Below are 20,919 nucleotides of genomic sequence, written 5' to 3'. Positions count from 1 at the left end.
TCAAAAAAAAAGTAAGTGAAACTTGTTCCTGGATGCACAAAAAATGCATTAATAAAATACTCTTTTGCTTTACCAATTTTAGTCTTTAAAGAAGTAATCTAATTTTTGAGTATGGCATAAAAACGAATATACCAACAAGCGTATTATCTTTTTTACTGAATATACACTTAAGATGAGAAAAAAATTTATGATACATATTTTTTTCTTCATACGGATACCACTTCCGTGAGAAAAAGAAGAAGGGAATATACCTAAGCTAGTTTGTATCGATCTACCGACCCTTGACCTTCCCTCGTGCTTTTATAGTTCACCTCTCTTCCCAGACGTTGTGTTACGATTAATTCTATTCGGTCATAAATCACCGTGCAAACATTCCATAAAAATCCAAATTAATAGCAGTCATCATATCTTTGACTTCTTGTCAGAGAAAGAATATAATTTATTCAAGAAAATGAATTAAGTATAAAATACAGAAAATAGCTTGATAATAATAGAATAAATGAATTATTATTCTCCCTTTGTTCTGTACGATAATTAATAATTACTAAATATTCTATTATCCCGAATCTCATGCTGTGGTTGTATATTCCAATTAGGAATTTTATATTGGGTGGCTGCCAAATTCTAGAGATAAGTTGTTAAACGTGCATACACAGTCGACTTCCTTTCTCGGCCACATCTCATTCAAATGGTAGCTAAAGAATTTTCAATTCACTTGAATGACTTAACGGCGACAAAAATTGTCGTATACATGGCTATATAATGGCCAACAGTGAAGATCAAACATACCTATACTGTATTTATACTTAAACTGTATAACTGGGACAACTTATTTAATTATAGTCGGCCATTTTTTTAATTTTATTACGAGTGACTACTGTTCTGTCGTCGTTAGAAAGACAAAGAAATTAATTGAAAACTAGTTGGCAAAACTTTACCACAATTAATTAATGCAAACTCTGAACATGCTGAAAATTTGTTAAATTAATTAATACAATAAAATGAAGAGAAAAGAGATACATATGTATATATTATTCTTCAAAAAATCATTATATACTATCGGAAACAATCGAGCTGATCAAAGTACAGTCAGGAAAGTAAGTTATCGATTAGTATTGCTATTCTGACTCTTCCGGCACCGATAACGACCAAGGAAAACCGGTAGACTGTTAGGTCAAACGGAAATCACAAGTCAAAACACAATAAGTTACCGTCGATGTCAATTAGAATAAAATTATTTCAAATAAGAAACAACTTTAGAAGGATTATTCAACTTATTTTTCTAAAATATTCATTATTTGTTTCGAATAATAAACAATCGTTAACAAGAGGAAATAATACTGCAATGAAATTCCAATTGAATTCTTTTAAAAAAATATATCCTGAAAAATTTTGATTAAAAATTTCTGTCCAATAAAATGAAAGTCTTTTCAATGAAATTGAAAATCTGATGGATAAATAAAGATATCAAGTTGAATCTTAATTAGAAAATCATATACAAATGGGTTTTTTTTTATCTGCTGACTAAACGAAATATTTAGATCAATTTAATAAATATTCCACGAGAAAATTTATAGTGTGATGTCGGTGTAGAGAGGTAAAATTGCCAAGGCAATAACACGGTGCGAAATATAATACCGTCTCTATCGCATACGAACCTCATCTCTTTCGATACGACTTACGGAAATAGATGGTATATAAAACCCCAAAACCATATAGAAAGTCGATACCACCCCTTTCATACGATTCCAACCCTCTTTGGCTCTGCGCTTGAAACGTATTTAAATTTGTGTGATTATTTCGATTTGTCTCTTTTATCGTACACTCGATCGAATATCAAAAAAAAAAAAATCATCCAATAGCTATTACTGTAAGGACATCATTCTAAAATATAAAATAGTTTGACAAAATGACCCCAATGGAATATGGTCTAAATAAAAACCACTAATTTCACAATAAATATCAACATACTGTGTGACAATACTAGAACAAGCTGGAAATTGACTTATTTTTACACGACAAGTTTGTAAACAACAAATATGCTGTTGTCTCTATTTTCTCTAATGCATGATAATTTTTATAAACAAATCTTTTCAAGTCTAGTAGTTAACTTTTTTCTTTTATTTATACGAGAAAATTATTTTTAAAATTATAAAATAATTGTAGACAAAATTTCTAAACCACTAGATTTTATTTTGCCATTTTTTCATATAATAAATTGAAGCAGAAAATTGTTATCTCTTTACTTTAATAAGTTTATTATACTTTGGAATAGTTATATTACTGAGAATATGATCCTCCATCATTCTGTAATTCTCTCTAAATAATCATTTCAGACTTATATCATAAAGTTCACACTTATTTGTCAAATTATGTTACCCGAAAATAAGTCTGTTTGAAATGTTTTCGGTAAAAGGTATTCAGAACTCGAACTCAAGTCGAGAGAAAGCTCTGTCTTATAGAAGCCACAAACATTAGTTTCTATGACTTATTTAAGGCATCCTTGGTAGAGCTAACAAGGAGTAGTGAATGCGAATATCGGGCAAATGTCCAGAATTCTGAGACACTAGACAAATCTGGTTATATAGTTCTCGTTCCAACAATAATTCAGGCTTAAGAAATTTCTAATGGAGATGTCATGATGTAAGATGAAGGTTTAAGTACGTTTATGTGTTTCTGCTAGACAAATTGAATAAAAGTAATGAATGATTAATTACATCTGATTATTTTCAACTATTCAAATTTATGAAACTTGATGTTTGAAGTTGGAAATTCAGTTTAAATTAACTTTGATATGAATATATATTCAATGAATTAAGTTTAATATATTTTCGTATTAGTTAACAATATTATATTATCATAAATGGTAGCCAACGAAAAGGTGAGTTTCATTTCCATAACTCTTTGTAACTTGAAATATAAGTTACAAAAGGTTTACCCTTGGATTTTAAGAGATCACTTTTACTAAAACCAGCTTTTACTCCTTTTATACATTGTCCAGTATAAACGTCTATACGTGAACTAGTCAAAGAATAAAAGGAACCTTCGATTTTTAAAAGTTTTAATGCACTTTACTTGCACGACCCGTTACCCATCTCTAAAAGCTCTGAAAGTAAAAAAAACTTCATTTTATGAATATTATTTTACAATAGATATTTTTTCTAGCAATTTTGGTGTTTGATCTAATATTTATTTTCTAGTTTATAAAATATTTAAATGAAGTATTAGTCAGTGTTTAAAAAATAGCTGGTTTTATTGAAAATAATAACGATAATACTAAATTAATACAAAACGTTGCCTCTCTGGAGGGTACACCAATGTAGTGGTAATATTAATGCTAATGAGATAAATAACGTAAAGAATGATATTAAGCTACTATTACAATGCTAAAACAATCACAAATTTATCAGGTTATTTAGAAATTTTAATCTCAATAATTTAATATAGTAAATGTTTGATCTCTATGGTGGAGATGAGGGAATCAGGGGTGATCCGCGAATCGATGAGAGTTGAGCAGCACGGAGTCCAACGATGGTTCTGGAGGTGGTGACGGATGGATCAGCGTTTAATTTGATGTGATTTGATTTGACTTGATTTGACTGAAAGAAAAAGAATGAAGATGCAATTCTGTCAGACTTGGATCGGACAGATCAAGATTGCTGAAGGATGTAGGAGCATCGCTTCGAAGGTTCGAAATCGTTGGTGCACAAAGAATAAGAGTGATCTGCATAGAGATCTCTGTAGAAGCCCTTTGTCTGCGTGGAGACTCTTCTACAGAACGAATAATCAAGGAAGCATATAGATCCCTGTAGAAGCACTTAGTCTGCATGGAGACCCTTCTACGGAACTAATAGCGGATTGATCTGCGTGGAGATCTCTGCAGAAGCACTTAGTCTCTGTGGAGACTCTTCTGCAGAACTTATGAATGGATTGTTAACAAACTCTTACTTTGACTGAAGATTGTTTGCTGCAGAATCCTCAACGAAGAACCTGGATCAGCTGATGAGTGGTTATCGGGAATTCCCAGTTGACGATGATAACTGCAACCTGGACCACGTCGCGGGAAGATGGTAATCAGCTTTCAGGTAGTTCCAGAAGAAGCTCGATCGCAAGGCAGAAGGTGTCACAGACGTATCGCAGGAACAACTCACTTCACACAATACCCAGAACAACGACAATTCAACGATAGATCGAAAAAAGCAAAGTCCGTGATCTTTCAACGAAAGCGAAAAGGAATCTGTGCAAGATCAAGAAGGACAGGCCCTTGTCTGCCTTGATTTTTGTAGCTCTTCCTCAAGGAGGGAGAACATGGGCGTGGTGGGGTGAGATAAGCATTGGGTGGGTGAAGGAGGTGGAAAGGATTTTCTCACGCCAGCGATAATAAAAAAAAGGTTGGGAAAATCCTTTCGCCAGATTTTGTATTTGAAGTTTTATTGGAAGTTTCCCTTTCAATTTTTTCCTTGGTTTTATTGCCAGGACATCTGGAAGGGTTTCGGGGACTCAACATGTGGCTCGCTCATGTAAATTTTTGAAACTCGTAATTTTTAATATACGAGCCATTTTTTATTATTCAACATTTCCGCCCGCCTTCGTTGACTCCGGCGACGAACATGTTTCAGAAATGATATGCAATGGACAAAGTTTAACAATTGGTCTTACAAAGATTGATGTGCTTGTTTTCACAGTGGCTACTCTGGAAATCCCATCTGATCCTCGATGAAGCTTGGTTATTCGTCCTAGTGGCCACTTTGCAGGGGGGCAGCGTTCGTCACTGATAAGTACTAGACTTCCTTCCTGAAGAGTTTCAACTGCTTTGTTCCACTTATAGGAAGTAAGAAACCGTTGTAGGTATTGTTTTGACCATTTGTCCCAGAAACTCTGAGTCATGTGAGACAGATGTTGCCATCTTGACAGTCGTGATGAATTGAGATGTTGTAGATTAGGTTCTGGTATTAAGTTGATTGGATGGCCAACCAAAAAATGTCCGGGAGTTAGAACATCCAAATCATTGGGATCATTAGTGAGAGGACATAGTGGTCTTGAATTGAGGATACCCTCAATTTGGCAGAGAACGGTGGTGAACTCTTCATACGTGAGCAGGGATTCGCCCACAACTCTGCGAAGATGATATTTCATAGATTTTACCCCTGCTTCCCATTTTCCTCCAAAATGTGGAGATGCAGGGGGGTTGAAGATCCACTTGGTTCCCTGATTAGAGATCATCGAGGTGATTTGTTTGCACTCTTTTGATTGTTGGTTGAACAGTTTCCTAAGTTCAGCATCAGCTCCCATGAAGTTGGTACCTCGATCGCTCGTTAAGGTAGCGCAGATCCCTCTTCTGGCTGTGAATCTTTTATAAGCTGCGATAAAGGCGTCAGTTGAATAGTCAGTGACTAACTCCAAGTGAATTGCTGATGTGGATAGACAGATAAATAGTGACACCCATGCCTTGTAGGTTTTTGTTGATCGACCCTTCCAGGTCTTTATCATAAAGGGTCCTGCATAATCTACTCCTGAGTGTAGAAAGGCTCGTCCTGGTGTGACCCTGGTTGACGGAAGTTGTCCCATTATCTGTGAGGACGCTTGGGCTCGGTAGCGAATACACCTGGGACATTTGTTTATGAATGATCTGATCGGGTTTCTTCCTCCAATGATCCAGAAATTTTGACGGATAAACGATAACGTGTCTTGAGTTGATCCGTGCATTGTTTTTTCATGTGCATCTCGGATAATCATCCTTGTTAACTGAGATTCCTTAGGTAGAATGTATGGATGTTTCGCATTGTGAGGTAGCATGGAATTCCTAAGTCGTCCACCAACTCGAAGAAGTCCCTGTTGATCTATGAATGGAAATAATTTGATGAAGGGGTGAGACTTACGCAGTTCTTGGGTCTGATGTCGAAGCAACGATAACTCTTTCATGAACTTGTATTGCTGCGTTAGTCTGACCCAGTGTTTTGTGGCGTGATCTAATTCTTCTGGAGTTAGTGGCGAGGATGGTGGAATGGTTGATTTTCTTCGAAGTTGGTTTATAACTCTCCAACATATAGCAGTGATTCGAATGAGCCTTTGATATGAGGAGTATCGATATAACAACTCCCACTGTTTAAGTGATGTTGAGGTATGAAGAACGTGCACTGTTGATGAATTCTTCATTTCTAATTCTTTCTGGTCATGTTTGGTTGTTGGTGGTTTCGGCCACGTGATTGGATCATCGTGAAGCCAAGCTGGTCCAGTCCACCATAATGGATGATTTGTGAGTTCCGCTGAGGTTACTCCTCTGGAGGCGCAGTCTGCAGGATTTTGCTCTCCTGGAACATGACGCCATTGAGCATGAGGGAGGGTCTCTTGAATAAGACACACTCTGTTATGGATGAATTCCTTCCATTTTGAAGGATGATTTTTTATCCAGGTGAAGGTGATAGTTGAATCAGTCCACATGTAACAGGGTGCGGTTTCGAGTTGTAATGTGGTGATACATTGTGAGAGGAGCTTGGTGAGGAGAACTGCTGCTGATAACTCAAGCCGAGGAATGGTGAGCCGTTTGAGTGGTGCAACTTTCGTTTTCGAGCACAGGAGTGTAGTGGTGACTTGGTCATTGTGTCTCGTTAAGATGTAGACTACTGCTGACATGGCAAGTTGAGATGCGTCGCTAAACCCGTGTAATTCAATGATTGATTTTGTAAAGGTTCCTAGCCATCTCGGGATTTTTATGTCCTCTAAGCTGTTCAAAGATTGTAGGATGATGGTCCACGTCTTCTGTTGATTTGCAGGGAGCTCATCATCCCAATGTAGTTTGATGGCCCAGAGTTCTTGCATGAAAATTTTTGCTGTTATAAATATTGGAGACAATAACCCGAGTGGATCAAACAGCTGAGCTATTTTGGAGAGGACTGCTCGTTTTGTAAACTTTGGCTGCTGCGGTGGCAATTTGAAATGGAGGTAGTCCTCTGATGGATTCCATAGTAGTCCAAGAGCATGGACTGATTGATTTTTTATGTGTATTTCGTCAGTTGATACTTTATATTCGTCTGGAACTTCCTTGAGTATTTCAGCATTATTGCTTATCCATTTGCGTAGTGGGAGGCCGCCCGCCATGCAGAGATTGTTCACTTGTTTCGCCTTTTGTTCCGCTTCTTTGATTGAGTCAGCTCCTCCAAATATATCGTCGACATATCTACCCTTTAACATCGTGTCAATTGCAAGTGGAAAGTTTTTTCCTTCATCTTCGATAAGCTGCAAAACTGAACGTAATGCAAGATATGGTGCGCACGCCAGCCCGTAAGTTACTGTGGTCAGTTGAAATGTGATTACTTTGTCATCGTCTTTCCAAAGGATCTGCTGCAATTTCCAGTCTTCTGGATGGACTTGAATCTGTCTATACATCTTCTCAATATCAGTTGAGAACATGTATCGGTGTTGGCGGATCCATATGAGAATGTTGAACAGATCAAGCTGAAGCTTGGGTCCTGAATGCAATAACTCGTTGATAGGTTGACCGTTTATCGTTTTGCAAGAGCCATTGAAGACGACTCTTAGTTTGGTGGTTGTACTTGATTCCCTTTTTACTCCATGATGTGGCAAGAGAAACGATGGCTGTTTAGGTGGAGTGTCGCTGGGAAGTTTGATCATGTGTCCCAGCTGTTCGTATTCCTTAAGAAATGATGAATACAGTTGATGATATTCTGCGTCATTCGCGAACTTGGTTTGAAGGCTGTGAAGCAACCGCATCGCTGTTGGCCTTGAATCTCCAAGGAGACGAAGATCAGATTTGAAGGGGAGCCTGACTATATATTGTCCCGTCTGAGGATTTCTTGAATGAGTTGACTTGAAAATCTCCTCGCAAGCTTTCTCATCAGGTGATAAGGTTTTCTTTGAGTCTCCAATTTCCTCTTGGTGCCAGAATTTCTCTAATAGGTTATGCAGATCATTGTCAATTGAGCAATGATTGGATATAGCGTTATGTTTCGTTGATGACTTGCAGGTTGGGCCAGAGATGATCCATCCTAGTTTTGTCGACTGAGCAGTTGGGGTATAAGGTGGACCATGAATTACTTTTTTTTCCAACAGCGTTCCATAAACATCAGCTCCGATGATCATCTCAATGTTTCCTGGTTCTGTGTAGTCAGGATCTGCTAGACGTAGTTTTTTGATATGATTCCATGAAGCTGGATATGTTTTTTCAGCTGGGATTGTTGATGTTAATCGAGGAAGGATGTGAGCATCAACAGTGAGCTTAAAGGTTGATTTGAAGCGAGGTTGAATTTTGACTGATGTAATTCCTCTAGTATTTCCTGATTGATATGCACCAATACCAATTATTGGAAGTGAGGACTGTTTCCGTGTTAGGCGAAGCTTTTGTGCTATCTTTTCTGAAATAAGAGAAATCTCTGAGCCTTGATCTAACAAGGCACGGATGGGTATGAATTCTCCAACAGAGTTAGAAACTTTGATTATTGCAGTTGGCAAAATGATGGTAGCTGGAGCTGATCGCACATGGTGAACTTGTTTCGGTGATGATGCTGAAGGCGTTGCATTATTCGTTGGAGATGGTCGTTTTTCATGTAGCGAGGTGTGGTGTTTCCTACCACAGGTTTGGCATCTGGCTGTTGATTGGCATTTGAACATCTGATGTGGTCCCAGGCAGTTAAAGCACAGTTTGAAGTCCTTTACAACTTGGTTTCTTTGTTGCACTGTTTTCCTGTGATATGCTGGACAGCGAGTAAGTTTGTGCTTCTCTGAACAGAGCTGACATGACTCTTTTTTCCATTCTTCTTTGTTGTTATGACTTGTGAAATGACTTTTCAGTGGTGGGCGTAATGTTTTAGATGTCCTTTTCCCTTGCGAATTTTCAATGGCTCGTAAGGTTCTTGCTCTGGAGATGATGAAGGTTTGCAGTTTGTCCCACGTCGGAGGTTCATCTGATGAGCCTATGTGTTGTTCCCAAGCTCTGATCGACCTTGAGTCTAGTTTTTGCCGAACTACTATGTGTACTAATATGTCGTCCCAGTATTCGACTGGTCGTTTTAATGTCTTCAATGTTCTATAGCTTTGAGTTATTGACGTATATAATCTTTCCAATTCCATTCCGCTTTCCTGTTTGACTTCTTTGATTGCGAAGAATCCATCTAACGTGGAATTGACAAGAATCCGCCGACTATCATAGAATGATTTTAGAGATTCCCAGGCTTGAATAAAGTTGTCAGCTGAGATGGTCGTGGAGTCGAGTAGTTGAGCTGCTGGGCCTCGCAGACAGCTTTTTAGATACTGAAGCTTTTCTGTATCCGAGATTGAGTTATTCGCTACAACGATTGATGAGAACAAGTCTTTGAATGACAGCCAATCTTGATGAGTTCCATCATAACGTGGAAGATTTATTCGTGGTAATCGAGGATCATGAGTTGCTGACGAAAACTGGTTGTTCATTGCTCTCGTGGCTAGACCCGAATCTTGTCTATTGAAGTTTTTCTCTTGATGCTGAGACATTAATGTTTTCATCTTTTCGACAGTTTCTAGGTAGTGATCTTGAGCTTCATTAAATATATTTTTTGAGAAGTAAGGTAAGGAGTGCAGTCTGCTGCTGTCGCGTTTGTCCAGTTTTTCCGCTGCAATTCTAATCGCAGTGTTAGCAACCTGGAACTTCTCCCAATCGTTAGTTACTGCTTCAAGCCTCGTTTCCACTCGTTGACGAGAAATATTCTCTATTCCTGGTCGAATACAGGACTCGTATGCTAAAGCTATTGATTCAACTAGCCTCATCTGCTCCTCAATCCGGCGCTCTATGTGTTCAACCCTCATCGCGTCAGTTTTCGTTCGCGATTTACACGATAGTACCACTCACAGATCCGGCTCGAAGGACCAAAATGTTTAAAAAATAGCTGGTTTTATTGAAAATAATAACGATAATACTAAATTAATACAAAACGTTGCCTCTCTGGAGGGTACACCAATGTAGTGGTAATATTAATGCTAATGAGATAAATAACGTAAAGAATGATATTAAGCTACTATTACAATGCTAAAACAATCACAAATTTATCAGGTTATTTAGAAATTTTAATCTCAATAATTTAATATAGTAAATGTTTGATCTCTATGGTGGAGATGAGGGAATCAGGGGTGATCCGCGAATCGATGAGAGTTGAGCAGCACGGAGTCCAACGATGGTTCTGGAGGTGGTGACGGATGGATCAGCGTTTAATTTGATGTGATTTGATTTGACTTGATTTGACTGAAAGAAAAAGAATGAAGATGCAATTCTGTCAGACTTGGATCGGACAGATCAAGATTGCTGAAGGATGTAGGAGCATCGCTTCGAAGGTTCGAAATCGTTGGTGCACAAAGAATAAGAGTGATCTGCATAGAGATCTCTGTAGAAGCCCTTTGTCTGCGTGGAGACTCTTCTACAGAACGAATAATCAAGGAAGCATATAGATCCCTGTAGAAGCACTTAGTCTGCATGGAGACCCTTCTACGGAACTAATAGCGGATTGATCTGCGTGGAGATCTCTGCAGAAGCACTTAGTCTCTGTGGAGACTCTTCTGCAGAACTTATGAATGGATTGTTAACAAACTCTTACTTTGACTGAAGATTGTTTGCTGCAGAATCCTCAACGAAGAACCTGGATCAGCTGATGAGTGGTTATCGGGAATTCCCAGTTGACGATGATAACTGCAACCTGGACCACGTCGCGGGAAGATGGTAATCAGCTTCCAGGTAGTTCCAGAAGAAGCTCGATCGCAAGGCAGAAGGTGTCACAGACGTATCGCAGGAACAACTCACTTCACACAATACCCAGAACAACGACAATTCAACGATAGATCGAAAAAAGCAAAGTCCGTGATCTTTCAACGAAAGCGAAAAGGAATCTGTGCAAGATCAAGAAGGACAGGCCCTTGTCTGCCTTGATTTTTGTAGCTCTTCCTCAAGGAGGGAGAACATGGGCGTGGTGGGGTGAGATAAGCATTGGGTGGGTGAAGGAGGTGGAAAGGATTTTCTCACGCCAGCGATAATAAAAAAAAGGTTGGGAAAATCCTTTCGCCAGATTTTGTATTTGAAGTTTTATTGGAAGTTTCCCTTTCAATTTTTTCCTTGGTTTTATTGCCAGGACATCTGGAAGGGTTTCGGGGACTCAACATGTGGCTCGCTCATGTAAATTTTTGAAACTCGTAATTTTTAATATACGAGCCATTTTTTATTATTCAACAGTCAGTTTATTTTTAAATAATATAAACATGGCACTCAATTCTAATTTCTATTTCTATTCTCAATCTATAAATGACATGGTAAGTAGGAAATAGTTCGATAGAATTTTAACTATGTTAGATATTTTCAACTCTGATAACACAGTGTAAATTACTCTTTCAACCGTCAAGTGAGCTTTATTAGCATATTTTACATTACCATACTCTGACAGTCAAATTAATTATTTACTTTTACAATAAAAAAATAATTTTCATATCAGTGTCAGAATAATTTATCTGCAATAATTACGTGAGAAAAAAAGATAATTAACATTTTTATGCATGATTTATAATATATTAATCGGTAATTGATTCTTCGTTCCATTATTCAGTAGGAAGATTAAAACTTTTCAAAGTTTTTCTTTATCACTTGAGTGAAAATTCTGACTTTTATGAGGGTTAAAAACCAGCATTATATTCAAGTTCAATAATAAAAAAAAAATGCACGTGCGCTTAATTTGAATAATAAATTAATTTTCAACCTCTAAAATGTTTACGAGCTTTTTTGAGTAACTGAAAAGTCATTACGTCACTTTGCTATCGTTTTTACTTTTTATCACATTCTAAATCGGTTTTTGTCCTTCACAACAATTCTCCCTATATATAGAATATCATAAATTCTGTTAGTAATATCTGTTTGTCATACACCTATTGTATTTGTACATTAAAAAACTTGTACGTTTTCATTAGCGATACGCGTGAATACTACGCCACCTGCTGCTAGTCACAGGCTGGCAAATGTTGTAGATCAATATTTGAATGTATGTCGTGGCCTAACAGGTTGTCGCGAAGAATGGCAACAAGTGACTTAACAAAACAAAACTGAATGACAGACTTTATAAGATGGATCAGATTCTCAATTAATCATAAAAAAGCTTGAAAACAACAGTAGCTCTTAAGATCTCACGAGTTGAAGAAATTTATGCTAGTGATAAAATAGCTGAATAATGTTCTTTTATTTGAACAAGATTCAAGTCAAGTACATTATTTGAATTGTCAAGAGTAGTAAAGGAAGTTTTCATTATCAAACGACGTGACGTTTATACAAATTATATTATCAATCGATAATTTAAGCGTAGTTGGATAATTAAAAGTCACATCTAGTCTTTTATACGACTTCAAGTATTATTGACCTTTTTTTTCTACTTCTTGTCACTCTTTCAATATAATATTATTCAATATCTGTTCAGATTATATTGACAAAAGCATTTTCCTCTTGAGAATTCTATTCTTATTTTTTTCACAACTCCAAAGAATTATCAACGACTGATGAAATTAATAGTATTCAAAATTATATAAATAATGAGAGCTCTAGAATGTGCTGATTTAAGATTACAAATGTTCACTCTAACTAATAGTTTTAAAAAGTGTAATCCTGTTAAAAATAACTGTTTTTGAAATTCCTTGAATTTTATTCAATTTAGAAATGAATATAAATGAAAATATTTGCAAAATGAAAATTCTTGAAAGTATTAGAACTAACGAACTTACAAATCACGATGTAAGTCAGAAAAGTCAAGTGAATCATGATATCACTAATTAAATATTTGAGGTCTACAAATTATAAAACCTTTTCGAAGACTTTAACATTTGATAATAATTGTGCTGAAAATGGAATGTTACAAATAAAGCAAAAATCTTTATCATTCATTATAAAATATCTTCTCGTATAATCTGTTCATTAAAATATACTTGACAGAAATTGGTAAAGGTTTTATTCCTTGTTTAAATTTGCAGCTTTGTCATTCAGCCAGATAACAACCTCTAAAACGACCAGAGTAGAATCATAACGTAGCTATATGGTTTAATGCTATCATAATACTTGATAAATGCAAACAATTCACGTAAACTTCATGGTTCCTGTAATTATTTTCTATTAGACGATAAAATCTAAATTATTATTTTAATAAAATTATTTTTTATTTTAAAAGCTAATAGTCTAGTGAAATTTTATTAACACTTTCTAAACATTTTTTTTTCTCAAATAAAAATATCCAATTAAAAATGATTACACCCAGACTACTTTGAAGTTTTTTTAAACTTTGAAGCTTTTTGTGTTGATAGAAGAGTGTTCGTTCTTCATTTGAAACGTGAAAGCAGGGCTCACTTGTTTAATGTACTACTTTTGTGAACTGAAATCTCCTAGCAAGCTTCAAGCTTTCTGATGAACCGCTAGTACGAACAACAATAGGATAGACTATACTACTCAAATGGCGAACAATGCTGTAATTCACCATTGAAATCACGCTACAAATTGGTTTGCCAGTTAAATAGAGTGATCCTTTGATGTTCCTAATCTAATGATAATAACTCTTTCTTGAAAGTTATAATGTAGAAAGTAATTCTCCATTAAACTATCTTTGAGATAAAGAAAATAAATATGAAAACACCAAACTAAATAGAATAACAGTGTGATCAGATATTCTGTCGAGAGGCTAATTACTTCAAACAGAAAGTTCAAGAGGATTCAATGTAAAAATTAGGTCTTGGCAAAATTTCAACTTTATTTCCATCAATTTTCAGTTTAATAAAATTAAAACCACACGATTGATGAGTTAATTCAATATCTTTCCACTAAATTTCAAATTAAATTCTTTAAAATGTAATTAATATTATTTTTATCTTAGTATTATTCTGGATCTAATATTTATTCTCCATTTTAAGAGATTTATTTTGAAAGCAAAAAAAGTACTTGAAAGATTTATTAAATGAATCTATATATAAAGACCTGGAAAATTGATCTGGGATTAAAATTGTCCACTCAAATTCTTTAGGTGAAAATTTAATTGCTACTGACCACTGATCCATACTTCTTTTGTTGCTAGATTTTGCGAGTAACGATTTTTGTGAGAATGTTTGTTCGTAGCAAAAACGTGAAAGAATAACAACGCATCATGCTCCACTTATTTCAGATATTTAATAATTGAACTTTTTCGTTCTATAGCCATCAACGTGGTGAATAGTTAGATAGAATATATTAGAAAAAATAACATATAAAAAAATAAACGATCGTGGATAAAAATAAAATTAAACAAAACTTGTGAAAAATGATTCCTCTGGAATAATAAAAATTTTAAGCATTCAATATTAAATGATCTCGAAAGCTTTAGCTGTCAACAAAAAAAGAACTTCTTACTTTTGTGGGAGAATTTTTTTTTTCGTTTTTACTATAGGTATAAGCACTAGGAATTTAAATGTTCTTCGTAAATGCAGAATTGTTTTCTATAATACTATCGTATTTTTTTTAAATTAAGACCTGGTTAAATTAATACCGTCAAGCATGTGAACTCGTTGTCAAATGAAATATAATAATAGCAACTATTTTTTCCCTTCACCCTATTTTATGTAATCTTTTCACTAAGTTTATCACAAAATCGTATTCTCTACGGCAAATAATTTAAAATGAGATCCAGGATATATACAGACGCTGTAAGGTCTTCGTATATTACTCTTTTTTCATCTTCTTCATTGCACTGAAACAAAATCACTTTTAAAATGAGAGAAAAAAATCTATTTAAATCGAGAAACAGGTTCAATTAATTCTTATCATTAATGAGAAGTACTATTTACCCTATTTCAGATGTCAGAAAAATTTACTATAGCCCGAGTTGAAGTTTAACAAAATAGAAGACTTTGATGAAGAAAAAAAATATTTCCAATAGTTTTCTTTCAATGAATTTATCGCCTAAAAATATTACATTTTTATCACGATTGGTGAGAATTTATCATTTTTTTAAGAAAAAGGTAATAAAGAAGAACATTTTTCTTGGTCGCTTTTTATATTCTACAAACATTTCTCAAGTAGTACAAGATGAAAAAGATCTAGCAAGTTAAAGCTGATTAATAGAAGTGAAGAATGTTCAATTGAATTCCTACTGCATAGAAACTATCCCAAAGTGTAATTGATATCTCATCTTCAGACAAAAACTGCAAAATAATGAGAATCCATTTACGTGAAAACGATTTTTATTCTATTCTTATTTTATAGCTATGTTATAATACTTGAGCACGTAGTAGATAAAGTTAGTTTCGAACATAAAATAAAAATAAATATAATGCGAGTAAATATTTACTGTAACACTTTAGATATAACATAATGTTATATCATATAATATGTAATAGTAAATGCTATGTACACAAAAATAAATAAAAAATCAAAATATATACAGTAGTTTATACCATATGTACAATTTATTGAGCATGAATATTAAATTTAACCAATGTAAATGAACATTTATCCGAATGGTATATTCGTCTCATGTATAATACATGTTTTACTGGTATTTATAAGCTAAAATACAAGAGGATCGATGAGTGGTTCGTAAAAACACCCCCACATTCTCAACTGCAATCGTCACTGTAAATCTCTCACATGCGTACATGTAGTGTACACTAGTGTCAAGTGAAATCCAATGACTATTAGATTTGCATGCAGTCAATATCTACAAATTCATGTCAAATGATGAGAAATGCTATTTGATCTTCATTTTTTATTGCCACCAATAAATCTCAGGTAACTTAATAACCGTATAGCAGCATGAATAGTAAATCATTTGATAGGTCAAAGTTAAACATCAACTTACCAAAAATAAATCTTCAATTAAATTACATTCTATTCCTGACCTCTTTCTAATGAAATAAATAATTATGTGATGAGGAATTAATTGTTCAACATCTGACAAATATTAAGCGATTGTGTAATTATTTTTTGCTATATTTTTTTCACTATCTTTGAACTCAAAAGCTACAATAAACATGAATATATTCACCAACAGAATGTATATGGTTAAAGTATTTCCATTCTATATACGCGTCAAAAGATTCGCCTGTATAGAGCATGAGACTAGACCTATATATAGAGTCTGTTGAACATAGATAAAGGCATACCACATTGACGTGAATTCATGTTAGCTTCAGGAATAGTGCTATTATCACACATAGAAGAATAGAAAAATATATACGAGGTGTATGAAACACCATTTTTATTCCTAACAAAAAGTTTTAACAAGTCGAGTAATTATTTTTTTAATTATTGCAATAACTAAAAGTTCAACTCAAGCAGGAGGATGTTTAAATATATATTCCATTAGGGTTTTATGAATAAATACTGATAAAACCTTGGGATGTTACTAGTATCTTTCAGATATCTTGCTCATTATTTCATGAAATTTAAAGAATCTTTATAAATTTTATACCAAAGGCAAAGCACAAAACTTAGTTGCCTGCAGGGTTAGAGTATGAATTGAGTCGAATAACAAGATAGACGGTAGATATTGTCGAGAGCAAATCTATGAACAAAGGTCTCTTGGTATGCTTCCGAGTACTTGGTTTAATCCTGAAATACTGCAATAAACCTTCTCGCATCAACAATTTAATAAAACTTTGGATCGCGTACTTCAAGAAATAATCATCAATACCGAATCTTCAATTAGTGAACAAAAATTCCTCATCAACAGCTTTTTCTTCTATTTCATTCAAATTGAAGGCTTCCAATCAGGCATCGAGATATTAAAAAAATTTTTGTTTATTAAATGATGATCACCTTTGCATTAATTAATCAAGCCTATTTTTATGAGAAAAAAAAATATCATAAATACTTGGTCACACTTTGGAGAGACTGTTAAGAATAGATGTGGTTTTCCTGCATGTGACAGAGCCATTAATTTCTCCACATTATGATCATTGAGAAAGTAATTTAATTTAATTAGAGATTTAATATTTCATACTAAAATTTTGATAAATCTATTCACTGATTAAGTTATTCACAAAAGAATGATAATTATTTGGAATATTTCAATGAGGTAGAATACTTTATTGAAAAAAATGTGTAAAGTAGCTTAGTGCTCAGTGAGTAAGCAGAAAGGATTGATAGTTGATACAGAAAAAATTGAAAAAGTTCTATATCCAATGTAATATTATTGAAGCATAGAAATTAAACTTTGTCTAAATTATTGAGAGTAATGTATTGGAATGAAATTTACATGTCAATTCACAATTTACTCATGTAAGCTTCACATTATGTTCTTTTGGATTATTTGCAGTAAAAAAAAACTTTTCAAGTAAAACATTTTAAACCAAGTAGAAACTATCATAAACTATAATTTATTAAAAGTTTGTTCAATATTTTACCAACTTGTACAAAGCATTATGATGAAATACAATTTGTTAAAAACTGTGTTTTCAAAGAAAGGGTGAATTTGGTAAGTGAATAATTGTGTTAGAGGAACACCCAATGAACAGGAACAATCAATGAATGTGTGCAGAATAATACAATGAGCTCATTTAACGCAATTTGCCCTATCTTTGTGGACTCGTGTTTCATTTCGCCATCCCCTGAACCTATTTCTAAGTCTTTTTATGCCGCAAAATCAAATAGGTACTTTGAAGTTCAATTGCCGAGAGACTATTTAAACCATTCATTTTACTTCTTTTACCTATTGAATTCAGAACACTTGGGAATTAAATATGCGAAATCAGGGGAGACAATTGCATTTTTAATTCAGGAAAATTTCTTGAATATTCTTATATTACTTTCATCAAGACAATGTGGCTAATCAAGTGTAACTTCACTATTCAAATCAATTGTAAGTCAAATCATAATTAATACGTTATGTTATAAGTGTTTTTAAATCTCGTCGAAAAAATGTAATATCATTTTCAATAGATAATTCAATCATTCGACAGTGATCAAACCATCGTAAGGAAAAATAGTTGTCATGAGTACTCTGTGACAGTTCTCATGTTCAAGTTAATTTAGACTGACAAAAGTCCTTTAAAAGCATGATATGAAAATTTTAAAATAATCGAAGAAAAAAGTTCAGATATTTTTTTTCAGCTATATCTGACACTCAGAATAGAAAGACGAGTAAGAAAAATAGAGAAATACTAGTTATAAATAGCTGATGTAAGCTGATTTGAAGAGTAATGTCACTTTTATCAATATTGTGACGGAAATGGCATTACTAAAGCTTAATACTTTTCAAATATAAAACCAAGATTGTAATTCTTATATAGGAACATTACATGAACGAAATCTTATTTGAATCTCAGTGTCAATTTTTTAGATATTCTTATTTTTTAAATATACTTCTGAAGATCAGAAAATCTAAAATATCACGAAGAGTTTTTTATCAGTGAAGAAGTCGTGAATTGGATAAAGTAAGTCTTTTTATTCTTCAATGATATCTGAAATATAGGAAAAACGAGTTGTCTGGATTTAGTCATTTTTTATGATATGAGTCCATATAGAATTGCTATCAAGAGATTTCAAAGAAAAAGTAAAGTTAAAAGTGTGATAATCGATGCATCAGCGAGAAGTAGGTCATCAAGCTGATTGTTAGAACTAGTACAACTGATCTTTCAAAGTAACAAAAAATAAAAACGTGAAAAAAGTAAAGTGGTGCCCTAGAGACTGTAATTAATGTTTTTTTCAGGGAAATAACAATGTTATGAACACGATTTGACTCATTTTTCCAATTAAATTCAAGGAGTAATTTATAAGAGGAAGTATTCTCTAGCAATTTATAGATTCGAAATACAATAACACTTGTTAAATACAGAAAGAAAAGAATATTGATTAAAAATTTGATTGATTGAATTTTATCATTTATAAATATTTCTAACTAATCATTATGATGAAAAAAAAAATATATATTACTTTAAGAGCTATCTAAGGTATTGTTACAAACAGATTGCTGTTAGAGAAATACTGGATACTGGTAATAGCTATCTATATTGCTGAAGAATGACTGGTGACATCACACGTTCATAAACTTATTTCTGATCGTAAAATTATAGTATCAACGCCAAGTGATATAAATGCTATTCATTATTATAAAAAATATTTATTGCTAAAATAATATAATCTTATAAGTCCCATTTTTAAAAAATATTAAAAGACAATATTTAAAATAGCTACGAAAAGTATCATTCCAAAGGAACCATTCCAGATATCGTCAATCATCTCTCTAGATAGTTCCTACAGCTATCTAATGAGATAGTTAATTTAAGGGATAGGATGTTGTTTCTACAGAAATTCATTTTTTTGAGTGTAGAATTTTTCAAGTTATCCAAATAGCTTGATACTACTCAGATAACAATTATTGACGTGATTGATACTAAATTAATCCACTTATGTGAAATAAATCCATACTGAAGTTCATTAAATCATCATTTTAGATTTCAACTTGGAAAGCATTGATTTTAATTTAGTTTAATTCAATATAAATAATCACACTTGAAATCAATGTATTTAATTTTCTAATCACTGATTACTGTATTCTTAATAGCTTTCGCATTGTGATAAAACATCAAATCGATGGTTCTTATCTATGTTTGCATATCAAGCGTCTAACGTATCAAGACTGAGAACTACCAACTAGGAATAATCGACTGAGGTATACATAACATACATACATTTGTATGCCTTCATAAAATAGATGTCATGAGTAATGACAATACACTACTGCTTGTTGTTAAAGAGAAGAGTGTATGGCATTTGTTCAATGTATATGAAGAAATGCAATTCAACTTCAAATAAGCAATTATTAAGATGTAGAAAGCTCTTGTATAATATTATCACGTACGTTCTATGCGCCATACGTATATATTATATTTAGTGGATCTATCGAGTAAACGTGAGAGAGTGCAAATGGCATATGCGCTATAAACTTAGGATGTAGAGATGCACCTTCAAATTTGATGGTATCTGCTAGTATGTATTATGCTCTCTTTTGCACTTACTACCATATAATTTTCATAAATGATTCATTTTTAATGCTAATATAATAATTTAGCACCTATTATTCTGACTACCTATTAAACATGGCCATTTAGGAATAAGATTTCAAAATTTATTATCAGTTTATTATATTTTTAATGTTTTTTTTTCAGTAAAGTAAGTGGTAATTTTAAGCATGAAATATTTGTTAAAAATTTCGTGGTTATGTTGATAAGACAATAAATTTCCTTATCGTAGTTGTCAATATAGGTTTCAGCAAATATCGTTCAACTTTACATAAATTTTGCTTGATATTCTTCTTGAGTATCATGAAGCAAGACATAATGTTCTGCAGCCCTTGAGACTGAAGAGTAAGGAGTAACTGTCTCGTTACTTCTTGTGAATGGATTTCCACACTACATTTACTATGCCTTTCATAAGGTTGTAAGAAAACTCTCCGGAAGACCTACTTTTTAAAGAAGTAATTTAAAAACCTATTCGCGGGCTAGTCAATTTAAGCAATGTTAATAGAAAATCAGATATTCAACATTTTATGCAAGTTAAAAAAAAAGGCCAGTGGTTATAAACATCATTAAACTATAAAAGAGTGATATTCATGAAAAACATGAGATATATGTTCGCAAATAATATTGAAACAGATTATATAATTCACAACAAAATCAATTAATGGGTTGAAAAATTATTTAATTATACTATGAATTCAATCAATGAAATTTTAGCAGAATAGACAGTTGCTGTTCGAGACATTCTGAAATTGTTTTCTGTCAAATATGGCTAGTTCTATGAAAATAAATTATGAAGGTATATTTATTTCTTGAGCAATTTTTCCTATAATTCGTCAGATGTCTGAATGACGTTAAAATTATGTGGGTATGTTTCTCTATGTAAATATGTACTGATCAATAAAAATGAATCTGTTTTTCACGAAAATAAAA

The 20,919-nt window shown here is 33.4% G+C and overlaps 1 protein-coding gene across 1 annotated transcript in view; it reads right to left on the bottom strand.

Moving 5' to 3' along the window:
* The window catches only part of shaker (Potassium voltage-gated channel protein Shaker), a 92,169-nt gene that overhangs the window by 58,007 nt on the left and 13,243 nt on the right, over positions 1 to 20,919 (bottom strand). The window lies entirely within an intron of this gene.

Source organism: Chelonus insularis, unplaced genomic scaffold, assembly GCF_013357705.1.
Source record: "Chelonus insularis isolate UGA/USDA-ARS -01 unplaced genomic scaffold, ASM1335770v1 contig_25_pilon, whole genome shotgun sequence".
NCBI classification, from domain to species: domain Eukaryota; kingdom Metazoa; phylum Arthropoda; class Insecta; order Hymenoptera; family Braconidae; genus Chelonus; species Chelonus insularis.
This window is presented reverse-complemented; position numbering and strand designations above follow the sequence as displayed.